At 38.7% G+C, this 22,164-nt stretch overlaps 1 protein-coding gene and 1 long non-coding RNA gene across 5 annotated transcripts in view; both read right to left on the bottom strand.

Moving 5' to 3' along the window:
* LOC309634748 overlaps positions 1 to 4,431 on the bottom strand; it is a 171,717-nt gene extending 167,286 nt beyond the window's left edge. The window contains exon 1 of the long non-coding RNA XR_014248401.1: positions 1,433 to 4,431. This is a non-coding gene — a long non-coding RNA (uncharacterized lncRNA). The remainder of the gene's footprint in view (positions 1 to 1,432) is intronic.
* Positions 1 to 22,164, bottom strand: part of KCNQ5 (potassium voltage-gated channel subfamily Q member 5) — a 567,647-nt gene that overhangs the window by 446,406 nt on the left and 99,077 nt on the right. The window lies entirely within an intron of this gene.

Raw genomic sequence — 22,164 nt, 5'->3', positions numbered from 1 at the left:
ATTATTAAATAATTAATACTTAATCATCAGACTTCACAGATTATTTATTTCCAGGGCATTCTTTCACTCTGGATATACGTAGTGCATGTGAACCCACAAAACACTCTTTTAGGAGATGCATTTGGGAGTTTCTTTCCAACGTTTGTGAATGACTCACATTGAGGCCAGGTTATTTCCTTCTTTGTCGCTTAAGTTTCCCCATTTATAAAAACCATGTAGAATTTGCCATGTGTTATTCTGAATAGCATTTTGACAGCAAGATATACAGACCAAGGTTTTATGGAAGTTCAATTCCATGTTATTTGCATTTCAACTTAAAAATTATAAATAATGAAGTAATTATGGGTTTCAAAAAAGGTTTTGTAAGGGAATGTAAATTGATACAGCCACTATGGAGAACAATATGGAGCTTCCTTAAAAAACTAAAAATAGAATTACCATATGACCCAGCAATCCCACTACTGGGCATATACCCAGAGAAAACCGTAATTCAAAAAGACACATGCACCCAAATGTTCACTGCAGCACTATTTACAATAGCCAGGTCATGGAAGCAACCTAAATGCCCATCAACAGACGAATGGATAAGGAAGTTGTGGTACATATATACAATGGAATATTACTCAGCCATAAAAAGGAACGAAATTGAGTCATTTGTTGAGACGTGGATGGATCTAGAGACTGTCATACAGAGTGAAGTAAGTCAGAAAGAGAAAAACAAATATCGTATATTAACGCATGTATGTGGAACCTAGAAAAATGGTACAGATGAGCCAGTTTGCAGGGCAGACGTTGAGACACAGATGTAGAGAACAGACATATGGACACCAAGGGGGGAAAACTGCGGTGGGGTGGGGATGGTGGTGTGCTGAATTGGGCGATTGGGATTGACATGTATACACTGATGTGTATGAAATTGATGACTAATAAGAACCTGCAGTATAAAAAAACAAACAAACAGCTAATACTAAACTTTCATTGGGTTATTTGTATGGAAATATGTTAATGTAAATGTTTCAGACATTACATGAAATTTCTAAAAATCTTATATGTTCTGGTATAATGTTATAAGTCATAATCCTAGCTATTACTTTAAAATGTATATCTCAGAAATAACTAATTTTCTTGTCAACTGCATTATTATGAACTATCATCAAATCTTTAACCGTGATCATTTTTAAGTCTTTTGTCATTTACAGACAGTTCTGGGTGTACTCTGATGCTTTTGCAAATATGTTCCTATAAAAGGGTTTCATCTTCAAGGAATTCATGGAAAAGACTCTGACAAGTACAGGTTTCTGGTAACTGACTGTACTGCTGAACTGAATGAATAAGCATTTTCAGAACTCTAATGAAAAACTGATGAACTCATAAAAGTGCTAACAAAAGATCAAGATGAAAGAAAAAATTAATTACATGGGGCTGAGTGAACTGATGAGGATGAGTATAATTTTTGTGACTTTCTGTTTGAATTAAAAAAAAAAATCCCACAAGGACTCAGAGGCAAAGAATATACAAATCAATTTTCACTGCAAAGTAAAGGAGCTGTTACAGTGGAGGATTACTGGACTGAATGTCAATATTATGACATAGTATGAGTGTGTTTCGTGTTTGGTAATTGCAATCATTGTTGCTTTTGTTGTGGTCAGCCATGTACAATGCTTGGTGTCAGTCTATTTATCTCTTGTAAAAATAAAATACAGTGTGTGTGTGTGGAAAAAAAAAAAGAATCAGGCATCACATCGTATGTGTGATAGGAGGATGTTATATTTTTAAATATTAGTGAATAAATCTAACTTTCCTTTAAAAAAAAAAAAAAGGTTTTGTTTTTTTGGATAGTATTGTCATTGTAATTGTAACTGGACCATGAATGGCGAGTACTACCTGGACAGGTTATATTACTGTATATGTTTGCTTTTAATTAGATAATGCTTTCTGAAGAAACAAAGAAATATTCTATGAAAAGAAAAACCAAAGGCCTCAATGGTATGTCAAAACAACCCTAAGTTGATTACATAAATGGAAATGAAAACATTTTGAAAAACTGTCAGTGACTCTTGAGGGCTTGATTATTCTCTTTGTGGGCTTTTGTGCCTTGTATTTTTCCATCCACCTACCTATGTTGGGACCATTTCCCTGCCCATTTTGGGTGGAATGGAAAGCAGAGCATGGCAGGAGAAATAAATCGTAATGACGTTCAAATCCTTCCTTTTGGCTACTTGTAAGCAGCTGGAAGAAGTGGCTGAGGGTGAGTTTTAACAGCAGGGACTAAAGTTTGCGGAATATTAATGGTTTTAATTTGTCCACACGATTCCATGAACGGGGGTAGCTGAAGATTAAGTGAATGACCAATGGCATCCAAAGCATATTTCTGAATGAGAATAATGCCTTCCCTCGACTAAAAAAATAAGCAGAAAGTGAAAACACCTCACACCCAGGTGGCTTTAAAGTATAAACAAAAATCAGTCTCTCTAATTGGCTGGAGAAGTTGGTATTCTGTTTGAACTTTTCACAGAACCTCAACCTAAATATCAGAGCCAGGACCTGCCTTTGAAAGAAAATGCTTTGGAGCACTGAGAATTCCTTCTGTAGTTCATTCAAACTTCTCTGAATTGTAAAGTTCTGTCATGGCAATGAGCAAGGAGGAGAAATATGAGGAGGAAGAAAATAAATCCGTAATTTAGAATTTGTTCTAGATCCAAGAGTTAACTCCCTTTTATTCAAGAAAGTCGAGTCATGGGCAAAACCACAGGTGGTCAGGGGGTGGGTGAACCATGACACATCTGTTTCTCATAGAGCCAGACTGTGCCATTCTAGAGCTTTGACTTTTTCTGAATGAAATACATTCATGTGTGAACATGTCACAGCCAGTGCGGGAATAACATGAATTTTCTCTGGCACACTAGACACTTCTGATTTGCTTCATTGCAACACTGGGGCCCTCTTGTTCCCACTGAGCTCTCCTGGCAAGTCTGTGGTGTTGACAGGGGCTGGTTTTTCTAATCCACTGTGCTCTCCATTATGAAAATCTGTTTACAGCCTCTTCTAGAACATTTGCCTGATTTAATGAGATTTTCACCCAAAGTAATTAGTAAAAGCATTTTTATTAGTCAGGGGCCTCATATCTCTTGACGAAGGTATAAACAGCAGCTAAAAAAAAAAAAAAAAAACTATGGAAGAGAAAGTGTAGGAATTTAGTCATCTCTTAGGTATAGTCAAGTCATCAGTGCTTCTCAAAATTTAATATGCATTCAGATCACTTGAGGATCTTGTTAAAATGCACATTCTTTTTTTAATTTTTATTTTTTAAAATGTATTGAAGTAGAGTTGATTCACAATGTGTTAATGTCTGCTGTACAGCAAAGTGATTCAGTTATACATAAGTATATATTCTTTTTAACAATCTTTTCCATTATGGTTTATCACAGGATATTGAATATAGTTCCCCGTGCTATACAGTAGGACCTTGTTGTGTATCCATTCTCTATATAACAGTTTGCTTAAAATGCAGATTCTGATTCAGTAGGTTTGGGCTGGGGCTCAAGATCCTCATTTGTAACAGGCTGCCAAGTAAAGCTCCCTGAACTAGGGACAGGTAAATATAAGAATTATAAAGTAATATAATCCTAAAGAGACCTCAAAATTCATACCCTTGTCTCCTCCTAGGCAGGATTACATTACAACACATCAGATTTCATTACTATAATTGAAAGGGTTTGCAGTTCTGCTAGATAGAATCAAGTCATTTCACTCCTGTGGGCAACCACTACATTAGTATATATAATGTATGGCGTGTATCACTTTAACATAGTAACATAGTTTAATATAAAAGGATGCTCTCGGGTCTCAATTTACAGTCGTCCCCTCTCATCCTCAAGGGATACATTCCAAGACCCCCAGTGATGCCTGAAACCATGGGTAGTACTGAATCCTATATGTACTATGTTTTTTCCTATAAATACATACTTATGATAAAGTTTAACTTATAAATTAGGCAGATGAAGATAAACAATAGCTAATAACATAATAGAATAATTATAACAATAAACGGTAATAAAAGTTATGTACAAAAGATACAAAATATCTTATTGTACTGTACTCAGCCTTCCTGTGCTGATGTGAGAGGATAAAATGCCTGCATGTTGAGGTGAAGTGAGTGAATGACGTCGGCATCGTGACCTAGTGCTAGGCTACTGCTGACCTTCTGATGAGGAGTCAGAAGGACCATCTGCTTCAGGTGATGCTGGACCAGGGAGCCAGGATGATGTCGATGGCTGCGGATCCCGGGCGGGATGGGATGAGATTTCCTCACGCTACTTAGAACTGGGGTGCAATTTAAGATTATAAATTGTTTATTTCTGGAATTTTCCAATTAATATTTTCAAACCACAGTTTACCTCAGGTAACTGAAACTGAAGAAAGGGAAACTGTGGATAAGGGGGAACTACTGTATTATCCGGCTCTACTGAGTCTCAATTTATTAGCCTAAACGGCATTTTCTAACTACTTTCCTGATTCCTATATGCAAAATTATATTAATGTTACTTTGAATGAAAAGACAGTGCTCCAAAATTTCCCTTAGATTTAAAAAAAACAGTGTTTAGCTAATTGTATCCAAGTAAAAGTTGAAAAGCAAGAGGGAAAAGCAATTCCAAGTATCTTCACTAAAAGCAGTGCAAGCCTTATTTTCTTTTACCACTGCTTCAGATTTAGTTCAATGACAGCTACCCTTAGTATCTGTCAGCAGATCCCAGAAATGGGGGTCGGGGGAGAAGAATGACTCACCCTTTATCACTGGCATGTCTCCTCTGGTTCATCTGAACTGCCTCCGACGCTTTAAAAATGGAAGGTGAAAGTTTGACAAGTCTCACCGAGAAAATCATGAGAAAGAGAACTGCTACCGAGGAACTCGGTCTTAGGGCAACTAAACAATGCTGCAGAATTTTAAATAAAGTGGCAATCAGAAGCAAGGGGAATCTCCTTGATGAAATTAGTCTAAGTCGTGGATTTTGGGGCTGGGAGAGGGGGCATTCCACAGGGTCTTGTAAGCAGTGTGCCACAGATTACAGAAAGTTTCAATAATGCCATTGTTGTGCGTTGAACTGTGTCCCTCCAAAAGATGTTGAAATGCTAACCTTTGGTACCTGTCAATGTGATCTTGCTTGGAAATAGAGTCTTTGCAGATGTAATATAGTTCAGGTGAGGTCACAGTGGGCTTTCAGTCCAATGGCTGGTGTCCTCAGAAGAAGAGACAAAATTTAAAGACAGAGACACAGAGATACACAGGGGAGACAGAGGGAGAAGAGCCATGTGATGACAGAGGCAGAGACTGGAGTGATGTGCTACAAGCCAAGGAACGCTGAGGATTGATGGGAATCTCCAGAAGCTGGGAAGAGGCAAGGAAAGATTCTTCTCTGGAGCCTTCAGAGGAAACATGACCTTCCCACACCTTGACTTCAGACTTCTGGCCTCAGAACTGTGAGGGAATACAGTTCTGTTGTTCCAAGCCACACAGTTTGTGGTAATTTGTTATGGCAACTCTAGAGAACAAACACAGCTCCATCCTTTAAGAAGAGTGGGACATTCACTATGACTAGCATCAAGGCAGCACCTAGTTTTTATCTCCAAAAGTTGCTTTAATTCCATAGCAAAGTATTAATTCAGTTTAAAGAGAGCACGACTGCGATTCTCCCATTAATAGAGGCTAAAACGTAGTAAAACTAAGGAAAAGTTGCAAGTACCCCGACCGATCCTGGCCTTGATTGCTGAACCCTGGGGGGAGGGTCCTGAGACTGTAGAGTGTGACAGTTACACCCAGTTGACTCAAACACTCAGTCTAGTCTTTTGTTGATCTGATACTATGATGCATTGCTAAGTCTAGACAGCACAATTCAAGCAATTAAGATCAGAGGCGACAGGGGCTTCCCTGGTGGTGCAATGGTTAAGAATCCGCCTGCCAATGCAGGGGACGCAGGTTCGAGCCCTGGTCCAGGAAGATCCCACATGCTGCGGAGCAACTAAGCCCATGCACCACAACTACTGAGCCTGCGCTTTAGAGCCTGCGAGCCACAAGTACTGAGCCCGTGTGCCTAGAGCCTGTGCTCCGCAACAAGAGAAGCCACCGCAATGAGAAGCCCGCGCACCACAACGAAGAGTAGCCCCCGCTTGCCGCAACTAGAGAAAGCCCGCATGCAGCAACAAAGAAAGACCTGATGCAGCCAAAAAAAAAATAAATACAATAAATTTATTAAAAAAAAAAAAAAAAGATCAGAGGTGACAAAAGTATGAAGGAGCCAATGATTCCTCACTGGATCTTTCCAGCTTTGAGGAGCCACTGCGCACACAGAAATAGACACACTTTCCAAAATCCCTCTCACTGCTAGGCTTTTAAATGGCAAAGCAATAAGGCAAAGTGCAGGAGAAACGGAGACAGAAAAGCTGAGTCACTAGAGTAAAAGGTACTGATATTTTAGCAAAAACAACATAAATGTGCTCATTAAGAATAGCCCAGAAATCAGAAATTCTGTGTTGAATTTTTCTTCTCTGTATTTTAGTTCATCCTTTCCTCTCCGTAAATCCATATCCCTCCCATTTTTCAATATCCAGTTCTAAACTGGTGTTTCTCCGAAAAATCTTCCCCAGTCTCGCTATAGAACGCCTTAGCAAGTACGGTGACCCTCTGTCTTTCTTACTATTTTTTCTAATATATACGTATATATATTTCTAGTATATATATATATAACATATATATTATAATACATTTCTAGTATATATAATATACATTATATATAATATATATTTTCAATATATATATTTCTAGTATATATATTAATATATATCTAGTATATATATTTTTATATATATGCACTAGAGATATATATAATATATATATCTCTAGTGTATATATATACAAAATGTTCCTAATATAAATAATATACGTTTCTAGTGTATATATATATTTTTTAGTATATAAACATAAACTATTCCTTATATTATATATATTTCTAGTATATTTTATATATATAACATACATATAACATGTTCCTAATAACTGTGTATATGTCTCAAAAAATGTATCCTGATCTTTATTTATTTTATATGAGAGCATCTTCTCTTCTCAAGTCTTGGGTGCACATATACACAATTCAGAGTAGAAAGTTACATAATGGTCCTCCCTACCATTGCAAGACAAACCTAATTTCTTCACTCAATCCATGTCAGGATGAACAAGCTCCAGTTCCAGGATAAAATACCTGCGATAATCATTAGGGCCCATCACTGGTCACAGGTGTGCCTGACCCCCTCCTTCCAGGCCTCCGGTGGACCGGACTTCTCCACTCCCTGTAAAGTGCGGTGTGGCCTTGGACTTGCTTTGGCCAATGAACATGAGCAGAGTCGGTGGTGTGTCCTGTCTGGCAGGAAGGCTTAAGCGCCAGGACATAATTGCTGGCAGCCTCCCCTCGGCTGGTGGTTGTGGAAGCACAGGTTGGCTGGAGCATCCATTGGCCTGGGCCTCGCAGGGCGTAAGGAGCCGACCAAGCTCCTGCAGACCAGCAGGAGAGAGGGAAACAAACATCTGCTCTTCAGGCCACTGAGATGTGGGGCTTTGATTTTCTTTTGTTATTGCTGCAAAACCTGGCTTATCATGAGGGCAGCAAAAACAACAATTCATACTACATCCAATACTTTATTTTCATTTCAGTTAGGACTTGTCCATGAGATGGGCAGGGTTCACTAGATAGAAGGTTAAGACTACAGCCCTGGTAAGAATACAAAGCAGAAAGCTGCATCCAGCTCCAGGCTTCTCTCCTTTATAAGCTGCTTGTATTAGATACAAAGTGAACACAAGCATAGTCCTAACAGATTCCTAATGATATCTGGATTTTAACAGGGTACATGTTTATTGCAGCATAACATTGGTATGGTCACTACTAGAGACGTTAATAAATTGAATTTATGAAATTGCCATTATGCTCTGTTTTCATCCACTATATTCTATAATGAAAAATGAAAATAAAGTGGGCTTGTATTTATAACAAATTTATTTTAAAATTCAAATTATGAAGCTGCGTGGTAATATTAAATTAAATTCCATTAAAATTCTATTAGCATAATTAAATTACATTTTAATGACTAAAATCATGAAGAATACTTAATGAAATACATTATTTATATTATGAAGGATTTCATTAATTAGATTTAATAACATTTGGACTCATCACCAGTAGAGAAAAACTATAGCTTATTTATTAATGCTTTTATGTATATTGCTACATTTCTACCGTTACTTCATACTTTGATCTTTAATTTTTCTAAGTATTTAATGATTGCTGCTACATGACCTGAGGTCGAGACTGCATTTTAGATCAAGTTACATCTAAAGTGGTCTAAATGATCAAAGGTTTTTGAAGAGTCTTATGCAGAAGCTAGACAGAGTAGCCTTCAACGTGAACAATTTTAAGATGAAAATGTTACAGGTTGGTTTTACCCGTGAAAATGTTTTCTATCCCAGCTTTTGTTGACTGAGATTTTTCTCACAGAAGCAAGAATACTTCAGCTTTCTTTTAGTCACAGTGTAAGGGGCATGAAAAGAAGCAGAAGCCCACACTCCCTAGTTTTGAAAGACATCACAACAGACTTGAGGCACATCAGACAGCTGCACCTATTGGGTACGTATGCTCACTTCTGCATTTGTACTTGACCGAAGTCTCTCACAGAAATTCCAGCTCAAGGGCATGGCCTCAAAAGACCTCCACTGGGCTTGTCTCTGAATGTCCCTGTAGTGTTTAAACTCAACTTACCTGCTCACTAAGAATAGTAAAGTTTTTAATACAATCATTGCGGTAAGGCGTAATGGTTATTGAATTGTATATGAAAAGTATTAACTTATATAAGTAACAAAGCATATCACTGACAAATCATGAATATAAGTAAGCAGATACCAGTTATGTTACCTGGCAATCTTGAGCAGATCATACTTAAGAGAACTGTGGTTATTTATATCCGATGTTGTGAAGAAAGCTGATCTCCCGGAGGGCAGCTGATATAAATAGCAGTAGAAAGAGGAGCCGGGCAAGTCACATTTGTATACGTGAGCAGATCAAGTAGAACTTCTGCAGCCCTTACGAACTTTGAAAACTATTTCTACGACAGTATTACGACGGCATCTGTTACACAAGGGAAGTTTGGCCGCATATCGTTTTAAGAGAAATACAAATTCTTTGGTGACCTTTGAGTTGCATTGCATTAATATTCAAATGACCTCTTACAAGAAAGGATACTGAAGCTATTTTCTAACCAGCCTTCCATCATTATTCTCCCCCAGGGAGATTTCACACTCACCACCCCGCCTCCACCAAATCGCTCTATGAATATTTGACAACCTAAAATTTATCCACAAGCCAGGAAACTTCAGTTGCTTCCCTACTGTATGGAAGCATCTGAGAGCCAGTGTGTGGGAACAGGACGGGTCATGGGGGGGCGTGGAGCTGGAATTAAGTGACCCCTAAAATTTCAGCCAGAAGATCATATCCTTCAGAGTCAGCGGATAATGGAGTTTGATTTGTCTACCTCTCCAGCCACTGCCAGACTTCTTGTCCTTTCCCGATGCCCTCTCTAGAGACTCGCTTCAGCAAACTGTATTTGCTTGGATTTTGTCTTTTCCTTGCTGATCTGTGAGTCTTCCTGAAGAGTTCTTAAATTCTCACTTCAGCTGCACGGGATAAGCCAAGTCTCCTCTAATTTTGTGGCTTTATAGTGTATGTAGACCCTAATCATGTCTTCTAAGGTACGTTTTCCTTATTCTATAGCTCCCAAGTTTTGCTACTTCAAGTGAGGTCTGCAGATCGCCTGGGAACGTGTTAGAAATGCAAATTCTCACCACTCCACCCCCCTCTCCTACTACATCAGGACCTGCATTTTAACAAGGTGCCCAGGGGATGTATATGAGCATATAGATTTGAGAAATGATGCCCTAAGAGACATCTGGACTCTTGCTTCCCCATCTGAGACTGAGTGTCATTCACCCTGGAGGCTCTTTCTTACAGGCTGCCTCGTAAAGGGGGAAGAAAGTTGAGGGGTGCCATCCTTTCAATGAAATCAGTCTTCCTGGTGACCCATTACTGTTAGAAAGGCAACAGAAAAGGAAACATTGCGGGATCTCCTGTAGGCAGGAGATACTCGAGACCTTAGCCTTGGAGCTCCCTCTGGGAGCCCGTTTACTGGGCAATGTTACATTTAAGCGGCAGCTAAAGTTCAATTCATTCCCAATTCAACGTTCTTGAACATCCCCTTAAGGAAAGGACTAGCGCATCGACTGCTCCATCCAAACTCCCATCACAGACCCTCTTCCCTAACCGAAAGAAGACCCAATGCCAGCCTCACATTTTCAAGCCCTTCTGGAAGGAAGCACCTCCACCTGTTGCTCCTGCTACAGGGTTCATCACACTGCAAGACTGGGAATGCAAGCTCCTCAGTCAGAAACATAATCTCCAACATAATATCATCCCAGAACAATTCCCAGGTCTGCCTCCCCAGAGATGCCCAATTCTGGCATCAATCAAGTCGTGCTTAGAGGACAGGGGAAAGGGCTGGAGGAGGACATGAGAGCTGACAGGATGCAGCAGTTAAGATCCCAGGGTTCTAGCAGAGTCCAAGGTACCAGATGGGGCCACTAGTTTGTTGATACTTTCAGCATACAGTTCTCCTTCCTAAGACTTTCCTTCCATCTGTGTAACTGTGCTTGGAAAAGTCTTCATCCACCTTCGATCCTCTATGAAGAATATCCTCCTCGTGGGCTGGGAAACATGAGTACATTCCAATGATAACATTGTCATGAAGCTGCTCCTTGCACCGGGTCTTTCACTGAGAATCTCATGTGAGCCCTTCAGCCTTGGAACGGTCCTTGTCGACTCAGATGACCTTGGCTGGCTGCTTTGTAGTCTCCGGATACAGCAGCTGCCCATGGCAAATCTATCATTTGCAGAGGATGCCCAGTTATTCACTAGTAGGGAAGTTTCGCTCAAGACAAACTGATCCTGGCAACCACTCTGAGTCTCTTTCCTCCTCTCAAAACGATTCAGACTTGGCCTCCCTTAATGTCCCTCCCACAACCTGCTTCACTACAAGACCACTCATTCCCTATGATCAGGTCCTCTTATTCATCTCACGTGTCCAGTGCCTTGAACTGGCAAATAAGAGGCACTCAATAAATATTTGTGAACCGAAGGCAATTGGAATGGAAAAACTAGAGTGGGTCTCTGTAGATGCTACTCTATCCAGGGCAGAAATTCAAACTTTTTGAGAAGGTTATGGGATTACTGTAATAAACATTGGGAAAAGCTATTTCTTTGGTAAGTACTTCAGTTTTTTTGGTGGCCCACGACTGCCTTTCAGTCTGGTGAGACCCGGATCTGAGAACCCAGATAAGCTGTGCACAGACACCTCGTGACCCACAGAAACTGAGATCATGAACTCATGTTGCCTTGAGCCCCTGCGTTTGGGGTAATTTGTTACACTGCAAGAGATAACTAATACAACAGCCTAAGCTTATAGCGCTGTAAGTATTCTTAAAATACAAGAGAATTTTATTTTCTCATTTTATAGATTTATAGTGTATGAAGTTGACTCTGAATGACATCAATTCCTGGGACCATAAAATAGCAGAAGAGCTGCTGTGAGAATTAATAGCTTCTCGGGTCCAAGTTGTCGGCTCACTGAGCACACCATCTGCAGCTCCGTTGCCTCCTCTGAGAGAGGAACAAATTATTTAGGGGATTTGATGTTCTTTCAATGTTGTGCTTGTAAGAGTGGCGTCTGTATTATCATTTCTAAGGAAGAATAGGTTTAAAAATGAAATTTAGTGGAGCGCAAAAGCTCCGAGTTGCTGTTATGAAATGAAAGAAGTTCAGAATCAATAGAGACCAAGTAGAGGAACACCAAATGAGCCGTGAGTGGAAAGGTCATTGATAGAACAGGATGTGGTAAGATTTAAATTTTTCCTTCTGTCTTATTTATTGGTCCCATGCAACACATCACAAATGGTGGCTTCTGTCCTTCGGATGCAGCACTATTCTCAGCATTTTTCAGCAGTTACTCCATGGAAGCTGGAGAACAGATTTCTACAATTCCCCACAACTGCACCCTTCTCACAATTCTTATATTAATCCCTAATTTCTTTTTTAAAAAGTATTTTAAATAGACTTTATTTTTAGAGCTGTTTTAGGTTCACAGCAAAATTGAGCAGAAATGTAGAGATTTCCCATGTAGGCTTTGCTCTCACCCATGGACAGCCTTCTCCACTGTCACCATCCCCACCAGGTGGCCCATTTGTTACAACTGATGGACCTACACTGACATGTCATGGTCACCTAAAGTCCACAGTTTACATCAGGACTCACCCTTGGTGTTGTGCATTCTATGGGTTTGGACAAATGTATAATGACTTGTATCCGCCATTATAGCATCATACAAAGTAGTTTCACTGCCCTAAAAATCCTCTGGGCTCCACCTACACATCCCCCCCTCCACCAGTCTCTGACACCACTGACCTCTTTACTGTCTCCATAGTTTTGCCTTTTCCAAAATGTCATATAGTTGGAATCATACACTGTGTAGCCTTTTCAGATTCGCTTCTTTTACTTGGTAATAGGCACTGCAGTTTCCTCCATGTTTTTCTATTGCTTGATAGCTCATTTCTTTTTAGTGCTGAATAATATTCCAGTGTCTGCACGTACCACCATTTATTTCTCCATTCTCCTACTGAAAGACATCTTGGTTGCCCTAATTCCTTTTAAAACTCTTTTTTTTTCTGTGCTACCATGCAATTTCTTGTAATTTACCATGGAAAGTAATATAATAAATTCAATACAACAGCAGAACCAAAAATAATAATAAAAGTAAGGTTGTTCCTGGACTATGTGAATTGAAAGTCTTACTAGTTTATTTGCATATAGTTTGGGATATACTGAGAAATACTGAATGGCTACCGTTGAGAACCTGAAATGTAATGTAATATTTTGGTATATTTATAGTCATTTACAGAATAAAATTATTTCACACACCAGAATATCTGGATCTTGGATGGAGTCTCTGAGAAGTGAAAGCAGGCTCCGGATCCCTCCTCCAGGTGAGGGGGGGGGCTCTTTCGAGTCTGAGGGACCTAGACATCAATGTCCTCAGGCCTCGCTCATCGACAGATTATGTTTGCCCTCTAAGGAAGCATTTTTTTCACCCAGATTGTAAGTAGTACATTTAATATTCTCCATCTCCACCCCCCAACACAAATCTGAGACAAGTTTCATGAAACAATAGTTACCTATAGGTATTGTGATAAAGTAAAAACATAATAAAGTCAATATTAAATGTGATTTCATTCCAGTTCAATAATACAAAAACAAACAAGCAGAAACAATCACGCTGTTGTTTATGCACTAAATCTACATCAATCCCGTCTACAAGACCCACAGGATGAAACCCTCTCCAGAGCCCACCCAAGCTCCCCATCAGGAAGCTGCTCCCAACTCTGGCCAGTCTGGTGGCTTCCGAAGAGAAAAAACCATCACCTGTATTTTCTGGAAGCCCTTTGAATCCAAAGGCAGAGACTACGTCTTAACCCTCTTTGTGAGCCTTGTACAAACTGTGCCCTTTGGGGACTATATTTTAACTAATTACTGAGGTGCTTCAGTTCTAAAGAAGAAAAAGAGAACATGAGGTTCAATTCCTCCTGAAAACATTTTAGAGTTAAAACTGCAAGCCCAAAGCAGTGATTTCCAGCTCAGACTTAGCTCAACACTAAGTTGCCTAAAATGATCCTAAAAGGTGAAAAAATAATCAAACTGTACTCACTTTATTCACTTATTATCCCTCTAGGTGTTTTCCTTGCCCCCTCTCAATACACTTAGAGGAGGAAATTCTAAAAAGAATGTTTACTGGTCCTGTCAGGGACCAGAAGTTGCCTCCCTGGAATCCATTTCCCCATCCTCCTTAGTAACAGAATCTCTGTTTTCTCGAGAGCAGCCCCTTGTACAGATAAGGATGGGATGAAGTGAAAAAGAGTAGGGCTTCTGAAAGGTCTTAGAAGAGGGTTGGATCAGCTTGGGGGCACACACTTTTGCCCTGTTCTTTGTCCTCATGCCTGAAAAGTGCACGTTGGCAGGAGCTTTGGCCACCATCTTGAACCACGAGGCCAACTTGACGATGGAAATCACACACTACGAATAGTAGCAGAAAAAGAAATAAGGACCCTGGATCACTGATGTTTATGGAATTATCCCACTAATGTTGGAGTGCCAACACCCAGAATGTATGTACAAGAGAGAGAAATAAACCTCTATCTTGTTGAAACTCACTGTTATTTGGGAGAGCTGTTATAAGCAGCCAAGCCTAATTGACACAAATTCTTAAATCCATTTCCTTTTTGCTTCTAAATGACAACTGTTCTGTCTTCCAGGGCCTTTCTATGTACATTGTGCTTCGTCTGGTGGCTTTCGCTGGATGGGATGACAACAGATAGTTAACACCCAATATGCCATACCTTCCCAACTGTCCCCTCATTTTCACTTAAAACTTTTGTCTGCTTTCTTACAACGTTATCTGTCTGTTTGTACTAATCCTTCAGGAATCTGGATGTAGAGCCAGGGTTAAAACAGCTCCCTTCCTTCTCAGTGTCACATATGCTAAGCCGTAAGAAGAATCTGAAAGAAAAGTACTTAATGGGAAATATGCAAGAACCATATGAAGGAAACTTTTAAAAGGCTTCTAAAGGACATAAAAGACAACCTGAACAATCAGAAACACATACTATGTTCTTGGATAGAAAAACTCACTCTAAAGACATTTGTCTTCTCAAAGCTAATTTGTAAATGTAACTGCACCCAAAAGAAGTCAGTATTTTTTTTTCCCTAGAACACAGTAAGTTCATTCTAAGGTTTATATAGAAAAATAAATAAACAAGAACATCCGGGAAAATTCAGGAAACGAGCAATGAGGAATAAGTAACTCTACCACATAAGACACACCTTAAAGCCTCAGTCATTAAACCAATATGGAAAGACGGCATGCCTGAGTAGAGATGGAAAATTTTAAAAAAGGTTCAGAAGTAGACACCAAACTATATAGAATTTTGGTATATGATAAAAGTAGCATTTCATATCTGTGGAGAAAAAATGGACTATACAACAAGTGGTGTAGACAACTGGGTAGCTATATAGAAAAGAGCTGGGCCTCTATCTCACACATACACCAGAACAAGTTCTAAAAGGATCAGAGACTAAATGTAACAAAACAAATGAAACAATAAAATTACAAGAAGAAATGTACATGAGAATTCTTTTTATAAACTTAGAGAAAGGTTTTTCTACTACACAAAACCTAGACGGCACAAAAGAAAAACTGATAAATTAGGCCACATATTAAAGAAAAACAAATAAAATTCTAAATAGTCTTTTAAAAAAAACTGTAAGCAAAGTTAATAACTATGAAGAATATTTGCAATTCCAATAACCGAAAAAGGACTAATTTTCTTGATATATATGCAGCTCCTTAGTCAATATCTACTGAAGGCAGTAAGAAAAAATCCAACAGCTCAGTGGAACTTGGTCTCAGTCTAAGAACAGGTAATATGTTTTAAAAAATACAAATAGCTCTTAAATACATGAAATAAATTCTTCCTCATTTATAATAAAAGAAATGCAACTTCATTTTTCAGTTAGGAAATTGGCCACATTTCCAGTAAGGCTGTAAATACAGAGGCTCTCCCTATATTGTTGGTGGGAGTAATATTGTTAGAAATACCATCAAAGGCAATTTGGTAGTTTCTTTCAAAATTATAAACCCATAAACACTTTGACTCAACATTTCCACTTTTGGATTTTTTTTCCTACAAATATACTCACCAGTGTGTAAAAAGACTTATATATGATTATTCATTGCAACATTATCTGTCACAGCAAAACACTCAGAACACACTAACTGTCCTTTAATGTGGGACTGATTTAAAATTATGGTTAAAAAATAAATAAATAAATAAGTAAACAAATAAATAAAATTATGTATATTCATTCAATGGAATAATACACAGCTCTAAAAAACAATAAGGGAGCTCTTTCTGTACTGATATGGAAAAATCTATAAAATATGTTAACCGGAAAAAAGAACATTGCAAAACACCTTTAGTATAACACAATACTATTTTCTGTTTAAAATAAAGAGAGGAAAAATGGAAATATATTGGGAAGTAGATTGTTCACGTTACATCTTTGTATACATTTTTATTACTTTTATTGAAGTATAGTTGATTTACAATGTTGTGTTAATTTCTGCTATACAACCAAGTGATTCAGTTATATGTATATACATTCTTTTTCATATTCTTTTCCATTATGGTTTATCACAGGATATTGAATATAGTTCCCTGTACTAAACAGTAGTACCTTGTTGTGTATACATCTTTGTATACTTTTTGATGTTTGGGCCATTAAAATATATCACCTAGTCAAAGAGCTAAATAATACAACAAACAAGTGAATATAACAAAAAGAAGCAGACTCACAGATATAGAGAGGAAACTGGTGGTTACCAGTCGGGAGAGGGAAGGGGGGAGGGGCAGTATACAGGTGCGGAAACTAAGAGGTACAACCTACTGGGTATAAAATAAGCTACAAGGACATATTGTACAACACAGGGAATATAGTCAATATTTTATAATAACTCTAAATGGAGTATAACCTTTAAAAATTGTGAATCACTATATTGCACACCTATAACTTACATAATATTGTACATCAACTGTACTTCAATTAAAAAAATAATAAAATATTCTTTTTCATAAAATAAAGGAAAGAATATGTGTACATATTACTGAGAACTTTACAAATCTGGAGACCTATGTGCTGTCATATTAAAGAAGCATAAAAAGTGTCAAAAATAAATCGAAAGGAAAACTTTTTTCTTTCCTTGTCTTGAAAATCCTGATGGCTTCTGAATACGTTCACCAAGACAATAACTGATACAACCTCCTTTCTTACCTGGCTAATCCCCAGGGAGCAGCATCAGTACCTCAAGGGGTCAAGGGCTATTCCCTTCCTCCAGGGTAGGGAGACCCAGTAACACTGGTCCAGAAGGATTTCAGAACTGCTAGGGACCAGTGACTGCTCCATGCCTCTCACTGTCCCCTTGTGAATGCAGTGTCACTGTGACTGTCCTACCTGTGTTTCACAATTGTGTGTTGGGAGTGTAGGGGTCAGGGGGGTGGAGGAGGATTAAACAACTTCTCTTTTAAACTCACAAGTCTCCACATCAGGAGGAGCTGCATCGAGAACTGATCTAAACTATACAATTCTGGACTTTGAACCTGATACCATAAGTTAATGATAATTCCGGGATTTGGGGGAAAGCAGATCATTAGAATTAAGGTGTTTTGTGTGTGGAAGGCTTGTGACTGTGATCTAGAAGGTGGAGCAAGGCAGACTGCACTACTGTTCCCTACACTCCCTGCTTTTCCAGAGCTGCGCCACGTGCCGTGTGACTGTGCAGAAAGAGAATCAAAGCACATTTTCTTTTCTCACTGATGTGCGGCCACGTGACTTGCTCTGGCAGTGAACTGTCGACAGACGTACACAAGCAGAGGGTTAAATGTTCTTTCCGGTTGGGCTCTGGCACATGAGAAGACTATGCTTCCTGTGGCTTCTGGTCCAAGGAGGATGAAAGACAGGTGCAGCCGACCTGGAACAAACTTGCAATCTAAAGCTGAGTCCAGCCGAGGCAGCCTAGATCAGCCAAATTTCAACCGGCCCAACAGTCGTGCGAAGAAGAAATAAATGCTTCTTGAATGCCCCTGGGTTTACGTCATCTACTATCCAGTATTACTGTGGTAACTGCTAGCTAATACACCAACCAGGAATCCGAAGAATTATTGAAGGAGTAACAGTTGTTTGATATTGATTCCAACTTATTTCAGGGGCAATTGTTGCTAAGTCGTCGCTATCTGGAATATGTCTACAGAAGTCCAGAAAGATCCAGAAAATTATGAAACCAAGTGGCTGCTTCTCAGAAAATAATGGAGATAGTCTCTGAGAGGGAGGGGCACTGAGGACATAAATGCTGTAACTGAATTGAAACATGAAAACATTTTCATTTAATATGAAGAACAATGTTTATTATGAAATAAAAGTCTTAAATGGAAACAGGAAATCATGATCTCACAGATGCAGTTGACATTTTCTGCACTTATTATGAATTTTGATCCAGATGAAAAGTAGGAATCTCCAGCCCAGGAGCTAAAAGTGACTCTGCGAAGAGCTGCTGCTCAGATCGGCTCTGGGCTCAGCCTGCTGCCCTCAGGGCAAGGACACTGCTGTGCTACATGGGGACCGAGGGTTTCATCTGCCCACTTCAAGGAAACGTTTCCATCTGTGAGAACTGCATTGCTATGGCAGTTAACCAGCTGGTGACTATTCTGAGAAGAGTCACTTTTCCTGCGTGCCTAAGTGTGAGCTCACACCACAGAGCTCCAGCCTACCTTCTGTCTCCCTGATGTTAATCCCTCTTTCTCCATCTCCGTCAGCTCCGGCTGCCATAACGAGTCACCACGGATTGGGCGGGTCACACACAGACGTTTGTTTCTCACGGTTTGGAGGCTGGAAGTCCAAGATCAAGGTGCATTAAGTCTAGAGAGCCTGCCTACTGGCCCTCAGATGGTCGTCCTCTCGTGTTTCCTCATGGGGTGGGGGGCAGGAGGCCAGGGACCACCCTCTGTCCACTCTCCGAGGGCACTGATTCCATTCCGAGTGCCTCACCCACATGACCTGATCTCCCCACCTCCACCCTGTACCACCACGTCGGGGGATAGGATTGCAACATACGTATTTGGGGAAGACACAGACATTCCACCTACAACATTCTCTAACTTTTATTCTTCACTGTTCTTCCTTTCCTTCAACCGCAGCACAGACTTCAAAAGGGTATTATCTATTTTCTGTGTTTATTCAATAACATTTCATAATCTATTCTCCACTTAACTTTGCTTTCTAATTGCCTTACCATCTCCCCATATTTGCAACCCCTGCATTGGCCAGTCACCTTTGACAAGAATTTAAAAGGTGCCCTATTTATTCTTAACATTGAAATTTATGAAAAGAAGCCATTTGTTGTGAGAAGGTGATAATATTGAAAAATACCTGGATAAACTTAAGGGATCATGCTATTATTATCAAGTAAACATTTTCTTATCAAATTTCTGCTTTTTCTAGATTATGTGAAACGAGAACTTTTATGTACAATGAATCTATGCACTCTGCATGTAATTGACTTTGGGAGTAAGGCATTTTTGGAAACTGTACTATCTAAGACATGATGATGATGTATCCATTTTTGTTTTTAAATAAGCTATCTGATGAATGTATGTCTGATTTTATGAATTATTTTCACTGGAAAATTCAAGTACTTTAAACCAAAATGGATTCTTGCTAAGAATAAAAATAACCAGGTTATACTATCTTTTGTGATTAAAAATAATTCTTATAGGAATTATTTTTCCTACTACACTTATTAAAGAAAAGTCATGTCTCACCACATATACTACTTTTAAATTAATCAGTGAAATTCCTTCCCCGAACATCGGTTTTGGGGAAACTTGTGTAAGCATAGGAAAAATGATTGCTACTTGACTTTCATTAAATATATGAAGAATTTATACATTTTTAGAATATATGTTTATATATTAAGAGTTGAATACAACTCAGTGTTACTTTGTCATCAATTAGATTATCATATAATTTGACACCTCATTAAAAAGACTATTTGAAAGGATAACATGGTTCCTCTATTAGCTGATCTTTTATTAAATGAATCATGTCTAGGGGAAAAAAGAATCCCTATTTTAGTATACAAATCAATTTTTAACATATTCGTTAGGATAGTTTGTTAATTTCTTCATGGGTGAACTAACATATTATTAGGATTATACTGAGTTGTTTAAATTTGTTGTGTCCTAATGCAACCATGTCTTAAGTAAAACAGCTTGTATTTCTGCTCTGAAGTCTATGGTAAGTTAAATTATATATTTTCTATTTGACGTCAAATGCCTCTTTTTAACTGAAGGACCTACACTGAGCGGGCACAGACGGATATTCTGTGCAAACATGAGCTGTTGCCTATTCACAAAGCACAGGTCATCAAGTCCAGAAAGTCACAGGGGCTTTGTTCAGCCCCGCCTCTCACTTCTCAGCGGTGGCTCTCATGCCTGGTGGTCAAACAGGAAGATGCAGGTATACATCTCTCAACTCAGCAAACGTTTTCCACTTTGTCAAATGACTTCTCCATTTCTCATTTTACATCCACCTCTGGGGCATGTGAGTGAGTCCGGGGGTCAGAATGCCTCCCTAGAGCAAAAGGAACAGTTCTCCAAGACACTGGGCTACCAGGCAAGGCTTCCAGGGAAAGCCTGCAGCCTCTTTTGTATTCTAGCAAGAATACGCAAAGACAGACTGTCCCACAGGTTTTAGGGGAAATTCTCAGTTGCCTTTTAGGTAAATTTAATCCCCTACATTATTTACAAAATTAAGTCTTTCTTTGAATAATAGAGGCCAAAGGAAAAAGAAGAGAGTTAATCTTTCTTTGCTTTAAAAATAACAAACGACAAGTGGTGAGTTCTGAGTCATCTACTTAGTACATTTGAGTATACTTATTCTTTTCCTTTATAAAAATTAGTTTCATTTTCCCTAGCATTCTTGTATCAAATTTCCTTGGTGATATGGAGCTATTTATAAAATAAATAAAAATGACTAATTCCAAGTCTCTCTAAAACAATTAGAGGGCAACCAAGGAGAAAATATCTATACAAATTATATACACATGCATAGAGACAAAAGACTTGCAAATAAGCCTGAGTTTCTAAATAAGAAATCACATCAAAAGAAACTCAATTACTTAAAAATCATATTATAACATTAGCAGACAAAGGAAGTGCAGAAGATGTAATAGACCTTAATTTCAGCATAGGAGCTCGGGAACTTGCATTTGAAGCATGAATTCAAATGAGCTGGAATAGGAGAGCTCTCATCCGTGCGAAAATAGCAGGAAGGGCTGTAACAGGAAGGTAGTGATGAATGGCAATGCATTGAATCGCAGATTTTTTTCTTTTTTTTTTCAAAAATCATTCTAAAATCTAATGTATTGAAAGGACTTAAAATACCAAAGGATTCATATGATCACCTGAGATAAAAGAAAGAGAAGGAAGGAAGAAAGGAAAGAAGCCAGAACAGGATGGAGAGAGGCAGGCTCACTGTGGTTGGAACATCGCTCTGACAGCAGCCCTGCAAGCCTGCGGGCCTCGTGCTTCAAAAGGCACGTGGCTGCAAAGCACGGCTTCGGGTATTAGATAGATTCTCAGGTTTCCTCCTCCCGTGTCTCATATTACTGCTATATAAAGTAACAGGGATATCAAGGTTTATATTATGGAATAAGAAGTAAAAAGAAAATTAAATACTGATTAACATGGTTACCATGTACTCAACTCTTCCTATATTCCAGGTGCTGTGCTAAGACTTTAAATTTATCATCTTACTTATTCCTGAAAACCAGTTTTAAGAGGTAAATACTATTATCATTCCCATTGTACAGATGAAAACACTCAATTCCTTTTTTCTTAAATTTTTATTTTATATTGGAGTAGAGTTAATTTACAATGTTGTGTTAGTTTCAGGTGTACAGCAAAGTGATTCAGTTATACACATATACATATTTATCTATTCTTTTTCAGATTCTTTTCCATCATAGGTTATTACAGTGTCCTGAGTAGAGTTCTCTGTGCTACACAGCAGGTCCTTGTTGTTTATCTATTTTATATATAGCAGTGTGTATATGTTAATCCCAAACTCCTAATCTATCCCTCCCTCCACCTTTCCCCTCTGGCAACCAAAAGTCTATTTCTTTTCTTTTGAGACAGCCAGTAAGTTGTGGAGCTAGAACTGAGACAGTCTGACGCTCCTTTCATTATATCACTTTGCTATTATTATTGTTGTTGTTGTTTTGTTGTTGATTGATTGAATGATTGGTCACCATGCTCACTTTCATGCAGTTAACAGGTAGAGAAACAAAAACACAAACACATTAAAATATAAACAACGTGGTTGAGTAGCTCTTCAAGGCAACAGTCAGAGATCTACT

The sequence above is a fragment of the Balaenoptera borealis genome (genome assembly GCF_965194805.1).
Source record: "Balaenoptera borealis genome assembly, chromosome: 9".
NCBI lineage: Eukaryota > Metazoa > Chordata > Mammalia > Artiodactyla > Balaenopteridae > Balaenoptera > Balaenoptera borealis.
This window is presented reverse-complemented; position numbering and strand designations above follow the sequence as displayed.